General features: G+C 40.1%; 1 long non-coding RNA gene across 5 annotated transcripts in view; it reads right to left on the reverse strand.

The window, feature by feature from the left end:
• Positions 1 to 1,176: 1,176 nt before the first annotated feature.
• Positions 1,177 to 25,812, reverse strand: part of LOC116265027 (uncharacterized) — a 42,733-nt gene continuing 18,097 nt past the window's right edge. The window contains exons 3-7 of one of the 5 annotated variants that reach the window (XR_007574586.1): positions 6,365 to 6,512; positions 5,937 to 6,001; positions 5,712 to 5,778; positions 4,709 to 5,621; positions 1,177 to 1,735 (exon numbers count right to left, since the gene is read on the reverse strand). This is a non-coding gene — a long non-coding RNA (uncharacterized LOC116265027). Of the gene's footprint in view, positions 1,736 to 4,708; positions 5,622 to 5,707; positions 5,779 to 5,936; positions 6,002 to 6,164; positions 6,342 to 6,364; positions 6,513 to 25,812 lie in introns of those variants that run through there. The other 4 variants (XR_007574587.1, XR_004174961.2, XR_007574588.1 and 1 more) reach the window with 4 other exon arrangements.

Here is a 25,812-nt window from a genome sequence, read left to right on the forward strand (position 1 = left end):
CAAATAGTTCTCTTCCATTGATGCTATTATCTATTGTTATAATGGTGTCTCTTTTTGTTCTTCACTCACCATGTGTCCTCTTCAAGCAACTATAGATACTTGAAAAAAGTTATTTTTTTCGAATTTTGTTGCAAAATAAGAACCAAGTTTTCAAGGTAACAAGTTTTATGCATAGTTTTGCTCAATCATTTAATATTCACAACCATTTCTCATTGCAGATGTAATGACCATGTGTCTTCAAATCCTAGTTTTTCTATCTGATCATGTCAGGCATGATCACAACAGTTACTTTGCTCACAGTCGGTCCTCAAATCCTAGTTTTTGTATCTGAAAATGTGTTGGAAATCCTTGTCTCTTTATCTAACAATTCTCTTTTAGCTTTTATATTGTTTGCTCATGAGAATTCAAGACAAATTGATCTAGACATTCTTTTCTTCATGATCATTTCCTACCCCATCATGATCAAATTTTGTGCTGTTAAGCTGCATCTTGCACAAAACATGCATGATACAGCAGCCATGGCCAGTACGCAAGCTAAAGCCAAGTTTTATGGCCTCCATGTCATTTCAGACTAGCTGCAAAATAAGGCTTGGAATGTTAGTAGATTGTCATCCTCTCTAACAAGCCAAAGCAGGCCAGGATCGGGTAGACAGAGAAGACCATTGGAAGACCACCATGGCCGTCACAGCTCACCAGGCTATCCTTCGACCACTCCATGAAGTTTGTGTTGCCTGGAGGTTAAAGAAGTCCACAGATGATGAGCATTAGGTGCATGTCTGTTAATTGGTTTTTATGTCAATTGTTTTACTCAATTTCCATTTTGTAGATAATATTGTTGGGATAATACAAAATTTTGTTTGTATATATTAATGATGTTGTGTGTGTATGTGTGCGTGTGTGTGTGTATGTATGTATATATACGCACGTGTGTGTGTGTATATATATATTATGAGGACACAGTGGCAGCATCGATATCGTGGGTGAGAAAACATGGATTTCATCAGTATAAGTTGGTGTCTAGTCATATGACTAGTACCAAGTTAAAAATACGAAGGCATTACTTGCATGAACTATTTTGCCTTGTCATACTGGGTCAACTGAAGTAGTAAAGACTTTGAAGCAGTTGGGAACTGTGGAGATAATCATCTATGTTCCATTTTGATGAAAGAAAATGATTCCTCAAGAAGAAAGAAGAAATTCAAAAATTACTCTATTGTACTGTGCAAGCACCAAGCAAAATAACCAATAGGAAAATATAAGGGAAAGTTGCAACGAAACCATCTGTCTCTCTACTGTGAAACGTTTTTCTGTGTCATCTCCAAATACCATCAAGTCGTTCCTCTTTAGAGTATGGTGGCACTTTTCCTTAGTCACTTGCTCTGGCGACACCCAATTATCAATTTCCCCTTAATCTCTTGTTCTCCGCCTTCCGCCTCTTCACTGTCTTCAGATTTTTCGGATTCGTTAGAATCAGTGGTGTCCTCTGTTTCATCCACCTCTTCTTCCTCCTCTTCCTAGTCATTGCTGCATTCAGATTCATCAGAGTCAAGTGCCTTTGCTGCTTCTTATTCCTCTTCGAAATGGTCGACACCATCAGATTCTCTAGAATCATCTATTCCCCTCTTGGGTCGCTTCTTCTAACTTCTTCTTCCTCCTTCTCACCCTTCTCACCCTCCTCATCCTGGTGGTGGAGGTTACGCACAATTCTTATGTAAGCTCTGCATTGGATGATTCACTGGTTCATATACATGTGTTAAAGCACATTTGTTACACATTTTGTGCCCAAGGAATCAGACCATGCCCAAAAATTGACAAAGCAACTTGAGAAAATTGAAAAAGAAAAACGGGAGACAGCTAAATTGAAGAAAAAATTAGGTAACTCAAGTGAACTTTTAGTTCCTTTGAGTATTGAACAAAGTGTTGGTATGTGGAAGAAAAGAAAAATGTGTTTGGAAGGTAACAAAACAATAGAAGAATCATTCAGAATTATGAGTAGAGATGAAATGAATAAAAAAATAGCTAGATTCTTTAATGCAAGTTCCCTTCCATTTAATTTAGCTAGAAGTCCTTATTAAAGATAAATATTTAAGATTTCTATTTTAAAATAAAAACCGTTTAAGAGGCTGGTGTGGGCAGCTGGCCACAGCAGCCACAATGTGGCTACGCCACTGTTTTCGGGGATCGAGATTCGACCAACTCATCCACATTCTCTATTTCCGCAAATCCACCCATGTTTGCCTTCATAGGTTTCGAATAACTGTTTTCAGCGATTCCTAAAACCGTAAAAATCAGTTACCAAACAACTGAATAAGATAGATGATTCAATGGTTGATTTCCCCAATATAAAAAAGAATGTGGAGTGAACAAAGAAATAAATATGAGAGATTTAATCTCCTAACACAATTTTTAGAAGGTGGCTGATGGTTTTTCAGTTAATTCTCTTTATATATGAACAGTAAAAGGAAATGTAACTTAACCTATTCTTTCTTAGTCGATATGTGTCTTTTTAAATATGTCTAAAATATTTAAAGAAAATGCACTTGCTTATTTCACCACAAAATAAGTCATGAAGTTATCCAACGTTGAGAAAGTCGACACATCAAATTCTGATTTTTTCTACTTTTACAGTTTTCAAGGTCCAAGCAAACACAAATTTAGCAGATATATATGCACCGTTTTGGCATTTCAATGCCAATGCATTTAAATAAAATTTGATAAAAAAGTGTCATATATATGTTTGTTTGATTATCACATAATATCATCAAGTTTGACACATATTTTGTAAGCCAAATAGACTTAGCTAAATAATGACACACATTACAGGACATGGACAGATTCTTTTATATAATTCCAATTTCTCTATGTCACTGGCCTGTGCGCCCAGCTGCCAAATATTTTCATAAAAAAATTTGGATGGCAAAATTTTCTTGCATTTTGCTATTTTATTTTAAAGATAAGGTGCTCGATGGATGTGTACAGTTGAACAAATTAATGAGATTTACGTATCCAACCATAATCAAATGCATTTCTAAATTTTGAGAAATGGTAGACTAAACCTATGAGCTTAAAGAGTTGAAAGGGGGCGATGGCCATGATAAGAAAGGGAATGAGAAAAAAGAAAGAGGCAAAAATATTTGCAATCCACCCATTTTGTTTATTTAGATCAACATAAGGAAATTAATATAACAAATCCTTGACACACAATCGTCCTTGTGCAAGACTTTCCTACATGTTAAATAATTTATTTACAATAAACTCACATATATGTTAACAAAATATTGGGTATCTAATTAAAAGGTCTTAATCAGGGACGATTTTTTTTTCTATTTGTCGCTACAAAGATTTTAACTATGAACATTCAAATACCAATGGGTTAGTCTACATCCCCAGGAGGCTGTTTTGGTTGGCCTTTTGACCAGATTCCATAGTGTTCACGCTCCTAACCATATTATGACAAGATGTCCAATGCCTTATGGTTTCAAAATGCAAATGTTTTAAAATATAATGAGAAAATCAAATCTTCTAAGATCACAAAAATCATCAGCATTAAGTAGGTTTATACCAGAAGTGTTTTCTTGTGGGATGTAAATTTCATTTATTGGACTTTAAGATGACAAATGTATGTATAACTTGCGGCGGTGGTGGTGATGATAACTGTTACAGAACTATAACGGTGGTTCAGACACTTGCTATAGAGCTATACTGGGGATGATACACAAAGATCTAAACCGGTGCGTTGTTTCGCCCCTAATGCCCGCATATAGCGGTAGACCTATAATGGTGAAGCTCGCATATAGAGGCAGGTAGGCATGCTCATCGAAGGCCCTGTCCCTCCGGCAAGCTCGTCTCTCTCTCCCTGTTTGATTCCTTTGTATATTTTTCTATTTTTTATCACATATATTTTTTGTTTCTATTTCTTCACATGGTTATACATATTTATTTCCTCAATTGACACCGATAGCAGCAATTGCTGCATCTTTGACTGAAATCAATGCCAAATTTGAAAATCAGGTGCCTAATGGAAACAAGCCTTTCATTTGAACGTCCAACCATCCACTAATGAAAGCAAAGCTACCGTAACCTGAAATCGATGCCAAATTTGAACTTGGACATACAAACGACAAGCAGAGAGATGGAGGCGGAACACAGGCATCAAACTCGCACCTAATAATTCCCCAAAATATTCAGGTGAACCTGAATTTTTATGTGAGAAACAATAGAATCCAGCACCGCCGCAACAACATTGCTTGGCAGTATCTTATCCTCCCCAATACTACCTCAAAATGAAGAAGATTGAAGCGGAAAACATGAAGCATACCAAACTTAAGTCCTAAATTATAAGAAACGTAAATAAAGAGCAATTTCATTCTGCATCTAGAAGACCTTCGAACTTCACCTACCATGCGTACATTGACTCCCGAAAAAAAAAGAACAAAATAATCTAACATGAACCTTTAACACAATAGCGGTGCAAACCATAACTTCTGATTTGATTAAGCACTAGAATTGAGGGAAAAAAAACTATTCAGAATCGTTGCTCAAAACAAAAAAAAATGGAAACCCAAAAGGCAAAGGAAAGTTAAAAATGAGTTAAAAAAAAGAAAAGTAATAATAAATATACAAGTAGAAATGGATATTTGGAAAGCCAGAACGAACAAACGAAACACAATGAACCCAAAAAAGAAAGAAATTGAAAAATGAAACATACCTTCCAAGGATGTCTATATCCTTAATGCGCAAGCAATTTCCATAGACTCATGAAAATTTCACGAAAGTTTGCAGCAGAATCAAGATCAGGATAGTAACGCTCTACCGTCGTCCAATCGACGCAACTTAACAGGGAAAATTCTCCATGTGGACAAAGAAAATGTTGTCATGAACCTAAGCAATCGGTTCTTCAATCTAGAGAGAGATACCATGATCATAAATCACATGCAGAAGCTAACAGAAATGGGTTACCTTCCTGATACGTTCATGATGATCTGTATCGGAGACCACACCATTGGGATTGTCGAGATCTGCAGGAATCTCCTTCAACTCGCCCTTCATTGTTCGTCGATGCCCTTTCAGTTCCCCTCTCGATTTCTCCCCTTCGCGGTGATGACAATGGTCAAATGCCCATAATTGAAAATTTAAGAACTTCATGGAGTCCTGGTCAATCAAGATGATCAAGTAGGAGTTTGCCTCATTAATTGAAAGCCAATAAGATCTACTGGCACTTGGGCACCCTCATACTTTCCTATACTTGGGACGTGAGGCTGAATGAGTCCAGATCCGGTGTTTGCAAGCGCAGCAAACCTTTACTAGAACACAGCTGTCAACAAGGGTATTATCAAATCCTTCAAATCATATCCCATGCTCACTGAGCACAAATTCGTGCACCCAGAAGGCATTGGCCTCATTTGGTTAGGCTGCTGGCCACCAAGCATTGTGATGGCCTGAGCCTATGGCTCATTGCATGCCATCCATGGGGAAATGAACAAGCATCCCAGGCAAATCCAATCCCGACCTCTATAAAGAAAGTGCTCTTCATCGATCTCGACAGTTTCTGAAGGAACAGGGTTGTAGATGTGAATGTTCGGGACAGGGTGAAGGCTGTGGTAGAGATGAGCCCGCTCTAACTGAAATGAACAGAAATGCAGAAATTAAGAAAAATTAAAACAAATTCACAGATTTCTTGCGCTCATAATTTGAATTCTCTACATACCAACCTGCAGAGATTATCAATTGCTGCACCAAGCCCAATAAATGCCCTTTGTAACAGTTCCAGCTCCAAACCTGCCCACAACCATTTAGATAAAAATAGCTAAATGAACAAAGAAAAGAAATTGAATCAACTTGAACCTCAAAAACACCTTAAAAGGTCAACCCTCTAAATTTTCAAGTATTGGAAAAGACTTTAGCACGATACAACATGAATAGATGTAGATCCCTACCTTGAAGGTGGCTTGGCATAAGTTTGAGTGATCTAGAAATACATCGGCAATCATTTCTCTGCCACCTATGATTTAAAAAACAAAAAGCAAGAACATTACACAACCTTTCACTACAACAATTTTAAATTTTCAAAACCTTCATTAAATGTGTTTCTGGCTGCAAAATATAAAAGAGGGGGAAAACGTTGGTACCTAAAAAAGGAGGCATTTTAGCCATGTCATTTTTACCTTACAAAAATCCATTGCCGATGGGTCCACACATCTGCTACAGGTTTGATACTTAGTTGTTTCAGCTAAACAACTTCTAACTTGTATAATTCCTACAAAGGTTCTTGTTCTACAAATGTCAAATAAAAAACAATGGCTGACAAAAAGTCTACATTATGATGGACTAATTTTAAATTTCAATAGAATAACAGAATACTAACATTTTGGGAAGATGATACCAGGAGATCCGGATAAAGTTACTGCACATCAACCATCATATATGGAACACTTTGGCAGTCATCAACAGGCACTTTAGCCTGAACATTGTGAGCCCAGCCCAAAATTCAATTTGACCAGATCAATCAATTTCTGCAGTGATGATAAATTGAAAAACTTAAGCAGAACTTCTGCAGGTACAACAACAGTATCGCAACTGATCATTATGCATCCGATGCACTAACCTATTTATGATTGAATCATTCTGTTTGTGGTTGACTTGCTCAATTCTTGAACAGTTTGTTTGAAACTGATTTATCAATGCTTTCAGTCAATCTTTGACCTTGTAAAAATTGAGTCATTTTACCCATGCTCAAGCCAAATCAGATGTTATTCAAAGTTATTCCCCACAACTCATCTTGCTAATCTCATTAACTGAACTCGAAATGTCCAGCAATTATCTGCTGATCTCTCTCTCTCTCTCTCTTACTATGTTACTTCCAGCATTTCAGGACCCACTCTTTGCTTTAAGAAATACTATAAAAAATGTTTTAACAAAATACTATAAAAAATTATGACTTGACGAAATAAGTGGTCAAGCCACCCTGGGAATCCAAGGTCAGACGATCCACATGTTTGCCAACTATGATATATAGACTAGGACCATGAAACTAACATGCTTAATTGGTGGTTATTATTTAAACAAGTTCAACATTGATGAATACAAAAACAAATAGTTCATTAGCATTACCCACTCTTTGTTTTAAGAAATACTATACAAAATTATGACTTGACAAAATAAGTGGTCAAGCCACCTAGGGAATCCAAGGCCAGACGATCCACATGTTTGCCAACTATGATATATAGACTAGGACCATGAAACTAACATGCTTAATTGGTTGTTATTATTTAAACAAGTTCAACATTGATGAATACAAAAACAAATAGTTCATTAGCATTACCTTATAAATAGATGTTGAAAGTCAGTTGCTCCTAGTGGTACTAAACAAATGGGCTTAATGGTGGCACTAAACAAACAGACTTAAAGAATGTCTAATGGGAGGAGAACAGCTTTGCATCTACATTTGTCTCCCCATCTTACTTATTGACTTTGACTTTTGACAATGTAGATGCACTTTGCCATAGTGACATGTACTTTTGAGACGACTAATGGTCCAAAAGCATACAAGAATTGTGACTAGTGACTGATTACACAAAAATACATGCATACAAACACACAGACTCAAAATATCAAATATCATTTTCCATGTCCTACACCCATGTTGAGCTGCATGATACATACACAGGTGTGGCATTTTTCCAGGCGAATCATTATGACATAGACCTATATAGTCCAAACTCATAGCCCAAGATTAACATCCCATTTACATCCCTGCTTCTGAAGCAACATTCTTTCCCAACTAGAAACTGCCATGGACAACACTACCTAGATTTCCTAGATAGTTAAGTATTTACTTTTGTCAATTTATTGATATTCCACTTCCAAGAGACTGGCTACTTCAAGTAGAGTATACAATGTATGGGGCTAACTGAATACTCCTTAAAATTGAGTTTCTTATAATTCTCTCTTTCTTGGTTTTTCTTTCCAACACAGGCTGATGCAAGAGCATGATAGTGAACATGAAAGAAATCATAAGATTGTCAAATACCTTATATGTAGTAGCCTAAAATAGCACATGTACATACATATTTGGGACTAGACTTGATCAGATTTTATTTATCAAAAGAATGGAGTAAAAACATTGAAAAATGAAAACCAAGCAAATAAGTCAACAAAGCTCCTAAACAACCCATGCTACAACAAAAGTGAGAACTAAAGATGACAAGCCTTGTCTAGAAAACTAGTAAAACATAAAATAAAAGAAAAAGATTGAACTATAAAATCAAACCAACAATTGCGCAACTCAAGAAAACTCAAATCTAACCAACTCATAAAACAAGTACAACATGTAGATATTGGACTGGAGTGACCCTGAGAGTGTTGCGGTTCCAACAAACCCAAGCTCGACCAGAACCGTGGCCAGAGCTGCTAGAATCTCTAGATTTCTGGCTGCCTCCCCCTGCTGCGATTTCTTCTTCAGCATGAGGAGCAGGCCGACCGACCATTGTCTCACACATTCAAAAATTTAGTGTTATCTCTTCAATCATTCGTTCACCTCGGGATTGCACAGGAAGCATCGCCTGGGAGTCCTCTTTCCAACGCATCAGAGTTGGCTGGAATATGGTGATTCTCGCTCACCTGTTGGCAGCCACTGCAGCTGCTCAATCCTGTGCATGAAACAACCCGACATTTACCACTTCCAACTTTGAAAAATCAGCATTGATTCCACAGACCCCCTTTCGTTGGGAAATCAGACGTGCAGCATCGCCTGGGAGTCCTACTTCCAACGCACTGGTGCCCGACCAGAACTGATGCCAGAGCCACTTGGAATTGAAGCTTTTTTGGTCCCCTATTTCTGAGACTGTAGACCCTATTGCAGCAGAACGTGTATTTGTTCACATGGCCATAAATTTGGATTCTCATGTTGGAAGTCTGCAAGAGTGAGCTCATCGTCTTGCTTACTTCCTCACGGTTCCAACAAACCATAGCACGAGGAAATCCAAGCAGAAACCCAAAATTTGTAGAGGTGTGACGCTACACCTGTTCCTACGCTACTATCTCTATGATTACAGAAATCACATCTCTGATCTGCGAATCATATCTTTGGATTCCAGTGAAGGTAGATGCAAGAGTGAGATTTTCATTTCATTGACAGCCACGCAATTCCAATGACCATAGAACAAGCCAATCGGAGCCACGAGTGCGAACCTGTAGAACAGTGAAGTTGCCCCTGTCCGTCGGTAGAATTCTGCTACTACGACTGCGGCTGCATTTTCTGCTACAGTCTCACCTCGGCATCTCAGGTAAGGTCTCAGTCTGCGGCAACCTCACTGCCTCCACTGCTGTTGGTGAAGTTGGGACGATAGGGAGTCATGGCCAAAGTGTCGTGAGTAAGAGGTAGGACTGGGTTGGGAAACTCTGTAACCAATCGGGCGTTGTTGTAAGGCTAGGGTCATGTCTGGCCGGGCATTGCTCGTAACAAGGAGTTAACCTCTCTTCAGTTTTTTGTAGCCGTTTCCGAAGGTAATCCAAGGTGGTAGCATTTGCTTGGCAGCGCCTTGGCCGGGTGGTCATATCATTAGTGGTATCAGAGCATAGGCACACCCACGATGACTCCAAAACACACTAGAAGATTGGCCCCTGCAACGTGGGAGAGACCCTTGAAGATTCCTCATAATCTTTAATACGGGACTAAACATTCGAGGTGTTACAGATTTGACTTACACAAACATGGTTTGCAACAAATGTTTTGATTGTACAGGATATAGTCAAGCAAAGAAATCCTCTCAGGCAGATGTTTTCAAGTGATGATTGGGCTGCATATCGACATGCCTATAAAAGAAAGGCCACGACAGTTGTGGATACCATATTCAATGCTGACTTTTGGGAAACATGTGTGAACTTATTGAAGATTTGTGTACCTCTAGTGAATGTCCTTAGATTAGTTGACAGTGAAGATAAACCTTCTATTGGATATTTATATGAGGCTATGGCCATAACAAAAGAGGCCCCTTTAGGGGTAATATGAAGGGATAAAAAAAGTTGTACGTGCCTATATGGAAGATTATAGATGAAAGGTGGTCTAGCCATCTTCATCACCCACTTCATGCAGCAGCCTACTACCTAAATCCTGCTATTAGATATCTTCCCACTTTTAAGAAGAACAGAGAGGTAGAGTATGGCATGTTGGATTGTATTGAGATATTAGTAAGTGATTATAGAGAACAAGAAGCTATCCATGTGTCGATCAACAAATATGATACTGGTACTAGTAGCATGGGGAGGGAGACAGCAATTCGATGCAGGTCATCTTTGTGTCCAGGTATTTCACAAAGGGACTTTATACTCCTTTTCCATCTGTTATTAGATTTGTGGTGGGATAGGTTTGCGCTTGATTTTCTAGAATTAACAAAGCTTGTAATGAGAATCCTCAACCAAACATGTAGTGCAACTGGATGTGAAGAAAATTGGAGTGTATTTCAGCACATCCACAACATGAAAAGGAATAGGCTGGAACATAAAAGGTTGAAAGACCTTGTTTACGTTCGTTATAATCTGAAGTGGAGACAAAGTAAATTAAATACATCTGTTATGGAAAATAGCCAATTCTAATATATATTTTAATTTTTAACAATTTGTTAATTTTTTCTCTTGTTACACTTTAGGCAAATAGAAGAAACATCTAAGAGGAAGCATTATACTCAATATGATCCTATCAGCCTTGACCATTTTGATGTATTATATTCTTGGGTTGAAGAAGAACCATTCTCAATCCTTGACGAGGACGATATTGATTGTTGAACATTGAAGGAGCAACAGAGATTATTGAAGAAGAATAGGCTGGGGAGCAATTGAATGTTGGTGAGATTCCAACAGAGGGGGTAGAAGCAACTGATGAAGAAAATGAAGATGATGCTGCAGATGACGAGGATTATCGTTGAATCATGATAGATGATAACAACATGTTTCGAACATATGAATTGTGATGTAATCTAATTCTCTCCGGCATGCTAAGAGGACAAGACTGATGCTTATTATGTTATTTTGAATCTCTGATTTCTTATTTTGGAATGTGTTGTTCATATACATGAATGTTCCTTTCAATACATTTTTCTTAATTTTTTCTGATTTTTGTTTACTTTTTCTGATTTTTTATGTTCTTTTTCTTTTTTTTCTTTTTTAATTTTTTTTAAAAATTAGAAAATTAAATTTACGATACGTGTGATACGTTACGGTACAGCATATAGGTTGGCCCGACCGATACGCGATATGCTACACCTTTTACAACATTGGCTGGGACTGCTCGATAGAGATTATGCCCACCTCCTTGACAGAACTAAGGAAATCCTTAAGGAGGAAGATGAAGACATGACCATCTATGCCTTATAGACCTGCAGCCAAGTTTAGAATGTCGCGAGCTTAGTAATGGCCGATTCCGACCAAGGAGTAGCAGCCTCAAACAGAAAAAAAACCGAAGGAAAGGAACCGGTGTACAGGCTAAGGGAAGTGACCAGCCCAAAGCTAAATGAGCAATGTCATCTCAGGCCGAGAGGAAGAAAATCCTCAACCAAGGAGGACAGCTTATGCCCGGGCACCCGCAACCACCGCAGTCAACGAGGTTCATTGGAGGACATCAAAGGTGGCATCACCAACCTCCAACACACATATCACTTAGCATAGCTTCTTCCATAAATATGTTGCAGCAGCCTAGGAGTGGTGGGGCAGCATAGGGTGAGGCAGCATCATTACAGCTGGGGCAATTCTATCAAAAACCACCCTACCATGGCTGAGAAGCAGAGACATCTTCTTTGGGACCCCAGTGGAAGGAAGCACTAATTAGGGAGTGCTTGCTGTCATGGTGACAGGCGAGACTCCAAGGAGCCTGAGAGCAGGCTCCATTTTAAGAGGGGTGGATCTAATTTGATCCTACCGTTGGGCAGCGACGAAAGTGCGGGCGGACCATGGCTGCGAGACTCATCACTGCTGGGCCAGGCAAGGGCAGCCACTTGCTTCATTTCCCAAAGGGCCTCTCTGTTGCTAGGGAGGTTAACAATGGGCAGGCATCGGGCCGGGCGTCAGTTTAATGCAAGAATCCAGCTACAGGGCAGCTACAGGCCTTGAGCGACCTGCAACTTCAGCCAATGAAAGCCAAAGTTGACCTAGCACTCGGCCAGGTGCAACCAAGGTGAACTCAACCTTGTTCGGTTAATGGGTTGAGTGAAGCTCATTCAGCATGAGTTCTGGGTGAGACACATTCCTCTTGTGATGCAAGACACAACTACATGAGGACACAGTTGCGTGACACAACCAACACGTCTCCAAGCGGGACACATCCTTGTGTATGGGGAGACACGACAGTGGGACACTGGGCAACACCAGCCTTATAGACACAGGTCTGGAACATGTACCTCGGGTTGGGTTTGGGTAGTCTATAAATCCAAAGCTCTGACCCACACTCCCTTTTTGAGTTGGATCGATGTAATGGGTCGGGCTTAGTCCTGGACCCGACTTATAATCTATATCACCCAATTTTTGTATGCAACCCGGAATGAGACACCGAGTCAAGTGATCAAATGGTTGACTGAACCGGTTCAACCGTTCAACTTCCAGCGCGAGGAGGAGGATGACGTATGGTAGCTTCCAACCTCCAATGACCTGCTCTAAGCGACAGCATGGTTCCAGTGTGCAGTGGTGTGGGTTCCCGACGTGAGGGCATGGACAACTGGCGGCCAGGCAATATCATTCGGTTGGACGGTAGCTTTTCTTGGTCGGCAGAATGCAGGCAGTCCTCTCCTCTACAAAACCCTCTTCTCGCTGAGTTTTCAGGCAGCTTTTGACCATCTTGCATTCCTTCGGATTTTTGTAACAACAGAAGGGATCGTCGGCGCCCAAATCACTGACGATCTCGATCTTTAGCTCAATGAGGTGTTAGTTTTTCTTCTTCCCCCAAATGCTCTAAAATTTCGACGTGTTTCCTATTCGTTGTGGTACATCGTTCGTGTAATCCGACAGCAATAGTTTCTGTGATTTCTAGCAGTGTGGATGTTCCAGTGACCCCAGCAGCTCTGAACACCCATGCATCCCTTCGGGTAAGGTTAGCGGTGGCACGATGACTTTGCCGGTGGTGATAAACACCACCTCGACCATAAGCCTCGACCTGCTGTTCCGGCAGCAGATAGTAATCCGCATAACAGCGGAAGAAAGGAGCTGCATTTCCGGCGATTCTTCCCATCTCCGACCACTTCAGGCCCCTCCTGGCAGTTTTCTCTATGGATCTGAGAGCCTGCCAGCAGTGTTAATCACCGCCGACGAAATGAGGACTCCACCCTGTCGACCCCTCATGGTGACATGCCTCTTCAACAGTTGAAGCATTGTTTGGCGGCTCATCAGTGATAGCTCCAGGTGTCTTTCATTCTCCCAGTGTTTTGGCCTAATCCTCTGCATGATATGGTTCCAACGAGCCCAAGCTCGACAAGAACCATCACCAGAGCTGGCCGGAATATCTAGATTCCCGGCCGCCTCCCCTAGCTGTCGGGCTGTTCTCACACATTCAAAAATTCAGAGTTATCTCCTCGATCATTCCCTCACCTCGAGATTTCAGAGGAAGCATCATCTTGGAGTCCTCTTTCCAATGCACCAATGCTCGACCTGATCTGACATTAGAGTTGGCCAGAATCTGGTGATTTCCACTTGCCTGTTGGCAGCCTTGGATGAAGCTCAATCGTGCACGTGGAACAGCCCGACAATTACTGCTTCCAACTTTGAATGATCGGCATTGATTCCATAGACCCCCCTTTCGTCAGGAAATCGAACGTGCAGCACTTCTTGGGAGTCCCACTTCCAATGCACCAGTGCTCGACCGGAACTAATGTCGTAGCCAGCCGAAATCGAAGCTTTTCCGATCCCCTGTTTTTGAGACTTCAAACCCTATTGTGGTAGAACATATCTCTTTTCATAGGGCCATAACTTTGGATTCGGTGCCGAAAATCCAAAAGAGTGGGTTCATCATCTTCCTTACTTCCTCACGGTTCCAACAAACCATAGCACGAGGAAATCCGAGGAAAAATCCAAAATCTTTAGAGGTGAAGCTAACCCTATCTTTTGGCAGAACACTGAAGCTCCTCGAGATAGGCAGGGCAGCCAGACTTCCAACAGTAAATTTCAAAAATTCAGCATTGTCTACACCAACGTCCTCTCATCATAAAATCAGACGTGTAGCATAGTCTGGGAGTTGCACTTCCATCGCACCGGAGGTCAATCAGAGAAGTGGCGGGAATCAGTCGGAACAACAGGTTTTACGACCTGTTTCTAAGACTGTTGTTCCCGCAACAGCAGAATACTGCCCTGCTCAACGGGCCAGGTGGGTCGCAGCAGTGGTGGTATCAGAGCCGAGGTAGCCCACCGTTTGCATTAGTTCTTGTAGTGCATTTTCAAGTAGTCCTCCTTGGAATGCTGGACTATGACCCCATATGCTTATTTTGCAGCCTTTGGCATTCATTTTCTTTCTATGTAGCCCACCATTTTCTTGACCTAAACATGCAACTTTTGCAGAACTTCACAAACTCGACCTCTGAACTGGCTGCTTCACTTTGAGACAAATTAAAGTAGCCACATTGAACTTCGATGTTGTTGACATGTGGAACTTTTCTTTATAAAATCTCTAGGGTAGTTAGTTTGTCATTAAAGTAGCCCACCGTTTGCATTAGTTCTTGTAGTGCATCTCATTGCAATGTAGCCTCTTTGCTAGCTCTTCTTTCTTTTCCTTGCATATTGTGTACTACCTGAACACTATAAGCTGGTTGTTGAGGCAAAGTTCCCAGTAATTTTATATCTCAGTCCACATTCAAATTCATTTGTTGATATGTACAGTATACTATAAAATATATACTACATACATGTATTGTGTATATGTTAACGTTTATCTATATATGTATATTAACATATCACATACTATATAAGTATACACATATCATATATATAATAGATATATGTATTATATTCCACATATATGTATATACCATTATATTATAGTATAATATAGTACATATGTACATACATATATAGTTTCAAATGTTATACATATTATGCATATACATACATATATATGTAATATGTTTATATATATATATATATATATATATATATATATATATATATGTATATATATATATATATATATATGTATGTATGTATGTGTATGTATATATATACACATACATATATATATATATATATATATATATATATATATATATATATATATATATATATATATATATATATATACACATACATATATATATATATACATACATACATACATACATATATATATATATATATATATATATATATATATATATATATATATATATATATATATATATATATATATATATATATATATATATATATATATATATATATATATATATATATATATGTATGTATATATATACACGTTATTTGTTATATATGTAATTTATTTGTGTATATTTTCAAATTTTTTATCAAGCTTATCTTAATCTCATGAAAATTCAAAGTTTTATTAACTAGACTAAAGGGGGGGAGGGGGAGAGAGAGAGAGGAAGGAAAAAAGGAAGAGGAAAAGATAGGAGAAGGCAAAAAACAAAAAAAAAGGATAACAAATGCCGTCAAGAGCATCCCATTAGGTTTGATGGAGTCGAGTGACGTGCCAGGCTGCACCCGCATCGATGCGGGTGTGCAACCATAGTTCGTGCACCCATGTGACTTACTTTATAACATTTTATATCACATATACAATGCATAATTTATTATATATGTATATATATGTTATGTAACATATATAATACACACACACGACCACACACACACACACACACACACACACACACACACATATATATATATGTATGTATATATATAAAATACATTTATGTATATATTACATATATGTAGTACATGTAATATATTGTGTATATAAAGTGTACATATAGTTGTATGCATATAATATTATAGTATATGATGTAAATATGTATATGTTTATATAACTATTATAGTTTCATATATGTATATTACATAAATATTATATGTAATGTATATATGACATCATAAATGTAGTATTTTAATATATAACGTATATGTAAATGTATAATATATATATAATACATAAAATATATGACGTATATGATATATGTATATTTATAATATCTGTATACATTAACATATAACATGTAGGTAGCTATGTGATCTGTACGTATTATGTATGACATTTACTAAGTATTCATGCAGAACAAACATAAATGCTAAATATGAAAAGGTTAGTAACTGAGCATTCTTGGTGTCCCTCAAGGCCAGCGCACTCACAGTGACAACACTTGAGTTTGGAAACTGGTCCCAAGCAGGAGTAGCAGAATTACGAATGGGGCTTGGAAGCACATTGGAAAGCAAAAAGTAAGGTGCTTTTGAAGTGTCTTGAGAGCACCATTTAAAGAAAGAAGCCAGCTTCCTTTGTGACCAGAACTGTGCTTCCCATTCAGGCAACTGATGCAAGCTTCTTTTTTCTCACTCATTTAAAAACTAAACAGGGTTCCGAGGAAAACAAAACGTGAGATATTTTGTTCATGTAGTTTACATTTTTTTTTCATGTGGTCCTCACTAGCAAGCAGCGTGATTTTAAAGAGCCTAAATATGAGCCAGCTGGAGCATCATTCTCTATCCACATACAAAGATGACTCTTTTGTCCCTCTGAATTAAAAATACATTAACAAGAGGGTTTTGAGAATTCCTTTTAAGAAATGACCGCAGGACGAAGGCTAGAATAGACTGCAGGAGCAACCACGAAGGAAACGTGAGTTTGGCCTTCGACGGCCGGAGGGTCACCAAAGTTTTCCGGTCTTACGTAGTGTGTAGCATTTCCTTCCTGCTGCATAAACCACCAATTAGGGATATGTACCCGATCGGTGCAAGTTCTTGAAATTGTTTACATCCTGATCATCATCAATCATCAACCATCCCCATGAACGTCTCTCACATATGTATCGAAGAACAGAGTTCTCATCAGCTATCAGGCAGTTTCTTGTTTCTGGCCTCTGTGATGAAGTCAAACGGATAAGAAGAAGGCGCGCGGCAGCCGTAAGAACTGCATCTTTTGTTTATAATGTGATTGATGCAAGAAGAGCAGTAAACACATTTGCTTCGACTATCCTCAAGAACCGAGGTTCCAAAGGCCTAAATCAATGCAATTTCTTCCTTTTCACTTTTAGCTTTCAGAAAGGGGATGCTAGTAATCCCACTCTATGGGAGGAGTTGACTACAGTAGTTGCATAATCTCACTCTATTTAAAAACCTTGATCCGATTAATCTCACTCTATATAAATATTTGCCCAAGCTTAAAACTTAATTATGCAAATAGTTTGGAGTTTGAAACTTGAATGTTTGATCTTTGTTTATAAGTTACATTTTTTGCTGGCTAGTTGTTTCTTAACTTGCTACTTAGCTCTTGTTTGCTTCATGATCTACTTTTGGGTCACTTCCAGTTCATTTCTTGGTTCCTACTTCCAAAAATTTGTAGGGGTCTCTCTACTCGCTCCCGATTCCATACTAACCCTGGTCCCGAGAACAGAGACAAATGTAAATAAGTGCTTGGTGTTTTAACTAACTGGAAATAATTATGCTTTAGATAACTTATTCCTTATCGTCTAGTTATGATGTTATCTGTTTTTGTCTTCTTTTGATAATTGCAGAATGTTGATAAGTATAACTTTGATGACTTTGGCACCAATTTGTTTACAGCGCCTGAGACTTCCTGCTTGGGCACAGGCTTTGATGAAAACGAGCTAAAATGCATAGATAATGAAGAGACAGACAATGCAGCTCAAAGGTTGATGATTTTAATTGTTAATATCTTCATCAATTAGTTTCTCATTTTGCATTCCTCTGGCACATGCTAATTTAGTGCTTCTATTAGAAATATATGCACATGAATAGGCATTTTATGCTTAAGTTGGTCACAAAGAACTGTTTTTTCTTCTGGTGTTATGTTAATGTCTTTTTTTCCCAAACTAATTACTTATTTACTCTCTAGTCTCTGCTTTCAAATGAAATCATTCTGGGTGTATCTTGCAAGCAGGACATGTTCAATGATTCATGTAAATTTGAAGTTCATTTCCTTCTTGTCAGCATTCTCCATTATGTTATTGTGTATTTCCCACATTAACTTACGACAGTCTTGTTCTTACTTTGTTTTTCTCTTTTCCAACTAGGCTGCCTATTAAGTACATGATGTGCATCCAGCATTCTAACCATATATTGGTGCTGTTTGGGATGTTAAATTAATCAGTGGTGATCACAATGCCTCTCTGACATGATAATACTGTGATTTGTTAGTGAGCTAAGAACAAGTTGGCTTTGTTTGATTTAAGTGGTTTTTTCTTAATAGCTATCGCTACTATTATTGCTGTTATCACATTTATTCAGCAATTTGACATGATTTTGAGCCGTTCAAGAATGACCCTGGCTGGAATTATACTTTATTTCATGGTACTGAAATCCATGGATCCAAATCAACCCTCTTTGATTCAATATAGATCTAATCCAGTAAGGGCACATGTCCTTTTTGTTTTTAATTATTTTCAATATTCTGAACTTTTTATTTTTTCTCTTTTACCTTTTATCATAAACAATACAATTTTTAACTTTCTCTGATTCGTAAATGGTTCCTGTTTGTTTCAGCTAAGCATTTGAATGTTTTGCTGACTGATTAGATTTAGGAATAAATTTTAGCATCACTTCTTTTATTGACAACAGTTTTTGTTCCTGGTTGACTGTTTCTTAATTCTTTTGTCTTCTTTTATGCTATTTTATTCAACTCTTTTCTTGTGTCCTGCTTCAAAATCTTTTCAAAGCCTTTCTTTAGGTGCCAGGACCTTAAAGCAGGTGAGGTCATTGACGTTTCTTCTGAACGAGTGTGACTTTTATTGTTTAAATATCTCAAGAGCATTTGACATACGTTTATTGTTGCTATTCCTTTTTCTCTTTTTATCATTAGCCAAAATCATGTTCTGAAAGACTGTGCTATGGAAAGGAAAGTGTAGTGCAAGCAGATATAGGCCTTGTGCCAAAAATGCAAAGCTTGATAAGTACGCTATCAGCTGTATATTTATGTTTCTTCTTGTTTGTCTAGTCACCTCTAGAAAGTCATTTTTCAGCTATCATCTCTATTATCAAATTTTGGGAATCAGATGCATCAGAGCAGCAGGTTTGTATTCCGAGTTCTACATGTGCCACTGGGGATAACTGACACACGCTCAAAGCATGAAGGTGCCAGGACAAAGGAGGAGAACTAGACTCACAACTGGCAGGACACTTCCCTGACTTTCGAGCTGGAATGGGAAAGAGAACCTAGGTTGGCCTCTTCAAGCAAAAAATGCAGTTGATGTTGCCCACGCTAGCCAGGGCCAGCGACTACATACCAACTGAGGAGGGCATTCCGCCACCAGTGGACTGAAGGAATGCCCTCAACCAGTCATTACAACACTTGTCTCCTAAGGAAAGGTGAGTACGTTTCGAGCACGGCCAGTGCTTCACGTGCGGAGCCAAATGGGTGCGGCTACATGAGTGTAAGCAGCCGACGACCTGCTAGAAGAAGCTGAACCATTGGCTCTTCCGGAGTTGCCAAAGAAGAGGGGCAGAGGTGTGATTGTTACATCTTCCATCCCACAACCAGCCCTGTTAAAGGCAAACTGTGGGCAGCCCACACTCTCCATCTCTGTTTTCTACCCGGCTGTGAGGACAATGCCTGCCAAGGAGACCCCAGCAATTGCAGTGAATGTAGAAGGACATGTCGGCACTGCTGGAGCAGTTTGGCTCGTTGAGGGTGGGTCTGCTCAAGCCATCTTGAGTCAGCAGGGGGATCAAATGGGGGTCAACACAGGAGGGCCCTTTTGCGCTGCCTACAGACATTGGGAAAACAGGGTGCAGGGTCGACAGCTCCATGTAAGCCTGTTTATTCTCGGTCGATGGGGACCAGGCATGGAACTTGACACTTGACAGCCCTCGGCTAAACTGACTCAGCAAAGATTCCTCCGACCTCCTTGAAAGAATCAGTAGGATCCTTGAGGAGGGTGGTGAAAGGGTGATCGTATATGACTTGGGAACCAACGGTCCCATCGTGAATGCCTTGAGTTTTGAGAGAACCACCTCAGACCAAGGTAAGGGGGCAAAGTGTGAGGCGAACAGATGGGCCAAGACTGCTGAGCTGGCCAAAGAGGACGACTACCCACAGCTTAACAAACCATATCAATCCGGTTCAAGTAAGGGGAAGAGAAACAATTTAGATTTCAGCATATGCAGCCACCAAATTCTACCGGATCCACTGGTGTGCCTCATGGGCTACGAAGCTGTTCAGGGTGGGATCAACCTCCTACACACAGACCCTATAACGCTGCCCTCCCTTAGAAGCATGAAGCAGCAGCCTAAGGGGGGTGGCTGGTATGTTCCCAGCCACAATCTAGGGTGGCCGCACCTTTGGCAATACTGCCAAAAGAACATCTGCAGGGTGTCACCCGAGCCACAGGATGCTGTAAAGAAAATCACAATGCCAAACACTTTCCCTCCGTGTGGCGATCTGCCACTAGAAGGCATCACAGTGAAGGGCATGCTCGAATAGGTTCAATTTTGATGGGCCATACCTAGACTGTTCTACTCTTGTCCACAGTAGTGTAGAGAAGATCAGCACCTCCATTCCCAAGGTGAAACAGCAAAGGGCCAGAACAGGCATGTGAGTCGCAAAGGGGACATCGAGAACCTAATGACTGGGACCAGCAAGGACAACTGCGACCACGAGGGGGCAACGTGAGCTGTGACAAAAATTTGGCTGAACTAGATTCCCTGCCCTCCACATGAGCAGCAAGGTACTCTTTCAGTTTCTCAGACCAGCATGCCGAGGAAAATAGCTGCACCATCCTTGGGTGTCGTATCAGGTGGCCCAATCCCACCCAAGACAATCGACTGAAGATGGTTAGCATGGAGCAAGAGCTGGAAAAAGACGGAGGCATGCCAATGTTCAGTCCTCCTACCAAAATTCTGTCAAAAGAGGACACAACCAGAGGGAGCAGGTTTCCTGAAGAACGAACGAAGCTGCCCCAAACAGAATCCAACAATATTCATTTTTGGCATCATCCGAAGGAACAACGCAGCCGCAGCAAGGGCAAGATTGTAGGAAACCAAAACACAATGGCTGCGAAACAGCTCCGTCTTCCTTGGGACACTGGCGGAAGGCAGCACCACTTGAGGAAGTGCTCGCCGTCACGGTGACAGGTGAGACTCAAGGAGCCTAAGAGTAGGCTCCATTTTAAGAGGGGTGCATCTGATGTGACCCAACCCTTGGCCAGCCAGGATGGCGGGGCAGCAACGATAATACCGGTGCACAGAGGCATGGCTGCGAGGCTCATCACTACCGGCCCAGGCAAGGGCAGCCTCTTGCTTCATTTGCAAAGGGCCTCTCGGTTGCTAAGGATGTTAACATTGGGACGACATCAGGCCGGGCATCAGTTTGATGCAAGAATCCAACCACGGGCAAGCTACAGGCCTTGGGAGTTCAAGAACTTCAACCAGGACGGTTGAAGTCGGCCCAGCACTCGGCCAGGTGCATCCAAGAAGAACTCAGCCTTGTTTGGTTGAGTGAAACTCGTTCAACACCAGTCCTGGGTGGGACACCTTCCTATTGTGATGTGGGACACAGACAAACCATGTTGACATAGCCAAAATCTCTCCATGTGGGACACATCCTTGTGCATGGCAGGCCGTGACAGTGGTACACTGCGTGACACAAGCCTCCTAGACATGGGTCTGAAACAAGTAACATGGGCCGGGTTTTGGTAGTTTATAAATCCAAAGCCCGTACCAACACTTACTTTTTGGGTTAGATCGTTGTAATGGGTCGGGCTTACTCCTGCCGGTTTTTGGTAAGACTTGGGACGAGACGACCAAATCAGCTGCATTAATGTTCTACCAAACCGGTTCAACCAGAAGGGCGCTCGCAGGAAGGCATCAGCCTCCTGTCCCCCGACGCTCCAACTTCCGATGGACTGCAGGAGTTTTCAGGCGATTGGACGGCAGCTATGATGATTTCTACAGAAGAAGGTACACCTCGGCACCAACGGTCTACCATCGCTGATCGGGTGAAGTGCTCAACTGTACCAACAACACGCAATGGCCGGAAAACGGTGACTACAGGGCATCGGGCAAGCCGCGAAGGTTGGCAACAACTGGCGATCACGGAACAATGGCAGGGTTCTCCGACGAATGGCAAAGAAGACCGGCAAGCTGCTGCCCTACCCTGACCAACAGCATAAACCAACCATCACTGAACTGGCAGAGCTCTAACGCAGCAGAACCTACATTTGTGTCTCCTTAGGAGTCAATGCCATAATGACTGGCTGAGGGCATTCCTTGGGTCCACTGGTGGCAAAATGCCCTCCTCGGTTGGTATGCAGTCGCTGGCCGTGACTAGCGTGGGCAACATCGACTGCATTTTCTGCTTGAAAAGACCAACATGGGTTCTCTATCCCTGTTCCAGCTCGAAACCTGGGCAGTGTCTTGCCGAGCATGAGTCTAGTTCTCCTCCTTTGTCCTAACAACTTCATGCTTTGAGTGTGTCCGAGAATCCACTGCATCACCACCCTCAAGTTATGCCCAAGGTTCAGTTCTCTCCAATGCTGGCCACATGGGAATTTCAGCCTCCTGGTCTGGGTACTCTCCCTAGGGGCATTGCATGGGCTTGACCCCCCACTGCATGTTGGCCACCGTGGTCCGGTTCAACATGGCCCGTAGTTGCTCCTCAAGGTGACTCATAGTGATATTACACTCCTTTGCCCAAGATACATATCTGGTTATCGAGGTCGAGTTGGAGCTGTCCTCCTCGGCGTGTGGCCAGAGTTTCCCCTTGGTCTCATTGCCCATCAACAGAGCACATGTAGGGGAGCTCCCTGTTTGTGGCTGATCAGCCAAGAAAGGTCTGCAGACAAGGGATTGTCTAAATTGCCAAACCTCACCATGCTGCTCCCTGTCATGGCTTTCCACCACAACAGAGCAAGATCAAGTGGCAACAGAGCAAGATCAAGTGGCACTAGCCAGGCTAGGTTAGTTCAGAATTGAGGTATATTGTGGCCGTGATTTAGAGCTCGCTCAGGCCTAACAGATCAAAACAGGAACTGGGTAAGTTTCTAAAGCATCAAGAGACTCAACATTCAGAACCCTGAATGATGCTTGGAGATTTACTGCTTTCCCGATAGTCAGGCTGAGGTCAGGCATATCCTTAGTATTTTGTACCTAGAGACACATCTTGAGTAATAAACTCTGACCCGCTTTAATTTGAAGGTCTTAAGTACTGCTTTCCCGATAGTCAGGCTGAGGTCAGGCATATCCTTAGTATTTTGTACCTAGAGACACATCTTGAGTAATAAACTCTGACCCGCTTTAATTTGAAGGTCTTAAGTATGATCCAGCCAGGTCTGCAAGGCTCCTGTTGAAGCAACATGTGCTATTTGACCCAAGTCCATAGCTGGCCAGACTACTAGGTTAGGTAAAAATGATCAGTCTGAGTTCCGACTGGTCCGAAAAAGACAAGTTTGACATGTTAAAGAGAAAAAATTGGATAAACATGTTTATTGACAAAAGATGTTCCAACAAATGCTGCATGAGATTAGATAAGAGGGGCAGTATCAGGCCAATTACAAGAAGGTTGGCAAATGGATAGATACACGAAGAAATATTGGATTCATCCAATGTGCAGGCAATCGAAGTTGGATCTCACAAGAAAAGAGTGAAAAAAAAGAGAAACAAAACCAAACAATGCCAATGAAGGCATGCAATAAAGATTTGTATCTGAAGGTGTAAGCTTTATAAATTACCAAATAATAAATGTAAAATAATATATATTTTCTCATAGCAGAGCTTGCTCTTGACGTACGAATGCTTTAAAAACTTAGTCTACCTTATTACTACTAAATGCAAACAACTGTCTGCTTGCCCAAGATGAACGAATTTTTTTGAAAAACACACCAAAGAATGGCAGCATTTAACAAAACATGTTGTTTTGACCATCTAAAATAAACACACCGAAGAACGCAACAAATTTGTTTTCAAATAAATTATTTTTCTTGGCAAAAAAATTTAGCATTGTTTTACTCTCAAAATGGGTTTCAGCCTGCCACCCTTTTCCATGGATTGAAGGTGCAGCTAGAAGTGCCGCAATATGGTAGTACTATGACTGCACTGATTACGTAAGAGCAGTACATTAAGGCTGCAGAACCGTTGATTTAATTAAAATTCTGAAGTACGTTTTCCATTTTAGAAAATAGATTAATTTACATTTTTTTTTGTCACAACGTACAAGTATACTGCCTTTGAATTCAATAAAAAACAACTTAAATTATGAGATTTAACATATAAAATATGCTAAAGGCAGTAATAGAAATTCAAAATTATCATTTGCCTACCAAGTTGTAGAAGATCGCTTCATTTCCCAAGATGCTTTTCATTTTCCAGACTGGTGAAACGTACAGTTCATTAAGTACCTATGTGGGTTCAAAGGTACAGCTAGAATTTTTTCATGATAGGAGATGAACTATTGTTTCATAATTTTAACTGGGGTCAATATATAATTTTTCAATTTTTTTATATATGTTAAATTAAAATTTTTAAAAATTGGATTATATATATATATGGATTTAATTTAGATTTGGAGTTGTAAAAAACAATAGAACTGGACCCCATTTGCAATTTGCTTACCAACACCTAAAAAGAGTGAATTGTGTTGACCACTTGGTGCATGGAAGACATATACACAAAAAAAAAAGGGGAAGGAGTTAAGGTATTTTGGAAATTTTTAAAAAAATGTTCTTTTTGGTGTTTAAACTTTTTTCGATTTCCTTCTTCATACCTACGAAAAGTTCACTTTTTTCTATTAACAATGGGCATTTTAATCATGAGCATGCTGGCACAAAAAAAGAAAAATTGTGCTCCAGCATGCACATATGACCAGCTCCTACACTAGCAGTTGTAGAAATTAGAGCAAAAAATAGAAGAGAAAGCTTCCGCTTTGAACGCTTTCTGATAAATGTCTCAAGGATCAGCATTAGTTGGGTCAGGTGATGCTGCTTTTCCCTCCCAGAAATTTATCATTATCAAATTTAGTTCTTTTTTTGACAAAAAAAGTTACAAACAATCGAATGGACGAATCCCACCCAACCCCTTATCCTCATGGTGCTTTAACTTGCATGTCGGTGGTCCCCTTATATAGTACAGAAGGTTGATGCTATAGGACTTTGAAACAAGAACTCGCCTACCTGCCCCCGCCCCAACCATTGCACCAACTATCAATATAATAAATGAAACTAAAAAAAATTCCTAAATCAAGTCCTGAACGTGGTGCCAGATATATGCTGGGCCCATGGTCACTCTAACCAATAATATTTTATTTGAAGTACTTTTCCATTAAGAAAGACAAAGAAAGCGAATTTCATGCAATGCACTGCTTTGTTTGTCAATTATATATCGTGGCGCACACCGATATCTAGAAAGCCGATTTTTCTCCTTTCATTTTCGTCATAACTAACAGTTAAGGTGTCCACTTTTGTGTGGTTCCACCTACCTTCTTCTTCTTCTTCACATACCTCGTATCTTCTTCTTTGTCTTAAAATCCCAACTAAGGAATCAAGAAGAAATCAATAGTGGCCTCCCTTATGTTTTTTTTCAGACAGTGATTTTTTTTTAAGAAAAATATTTGTTTTAGTTGTATCTCAGCATTTCCCTTTTTTGTTGCTTTAAAACACTAAAAAAATCCAA

The sequence above is a fragment of the Nymphaea colorata genome, chromosome 11, assembly GCF_008831285.2.
Source record: "Nymphaea colorata isolate Beijing-Zhang1983 chromosome 11, ASM883128v2, whole genome shotgun sequence".
In the NCBI taxonomy this organism is placed as follows: domain Eukaryota; kingdom Viridiplantae; phylum Streptophyta; class Magnoliopsida; order Nymphaeales; family Nymphaeaceae; genus Nymphaea; species Nymphaea colorata.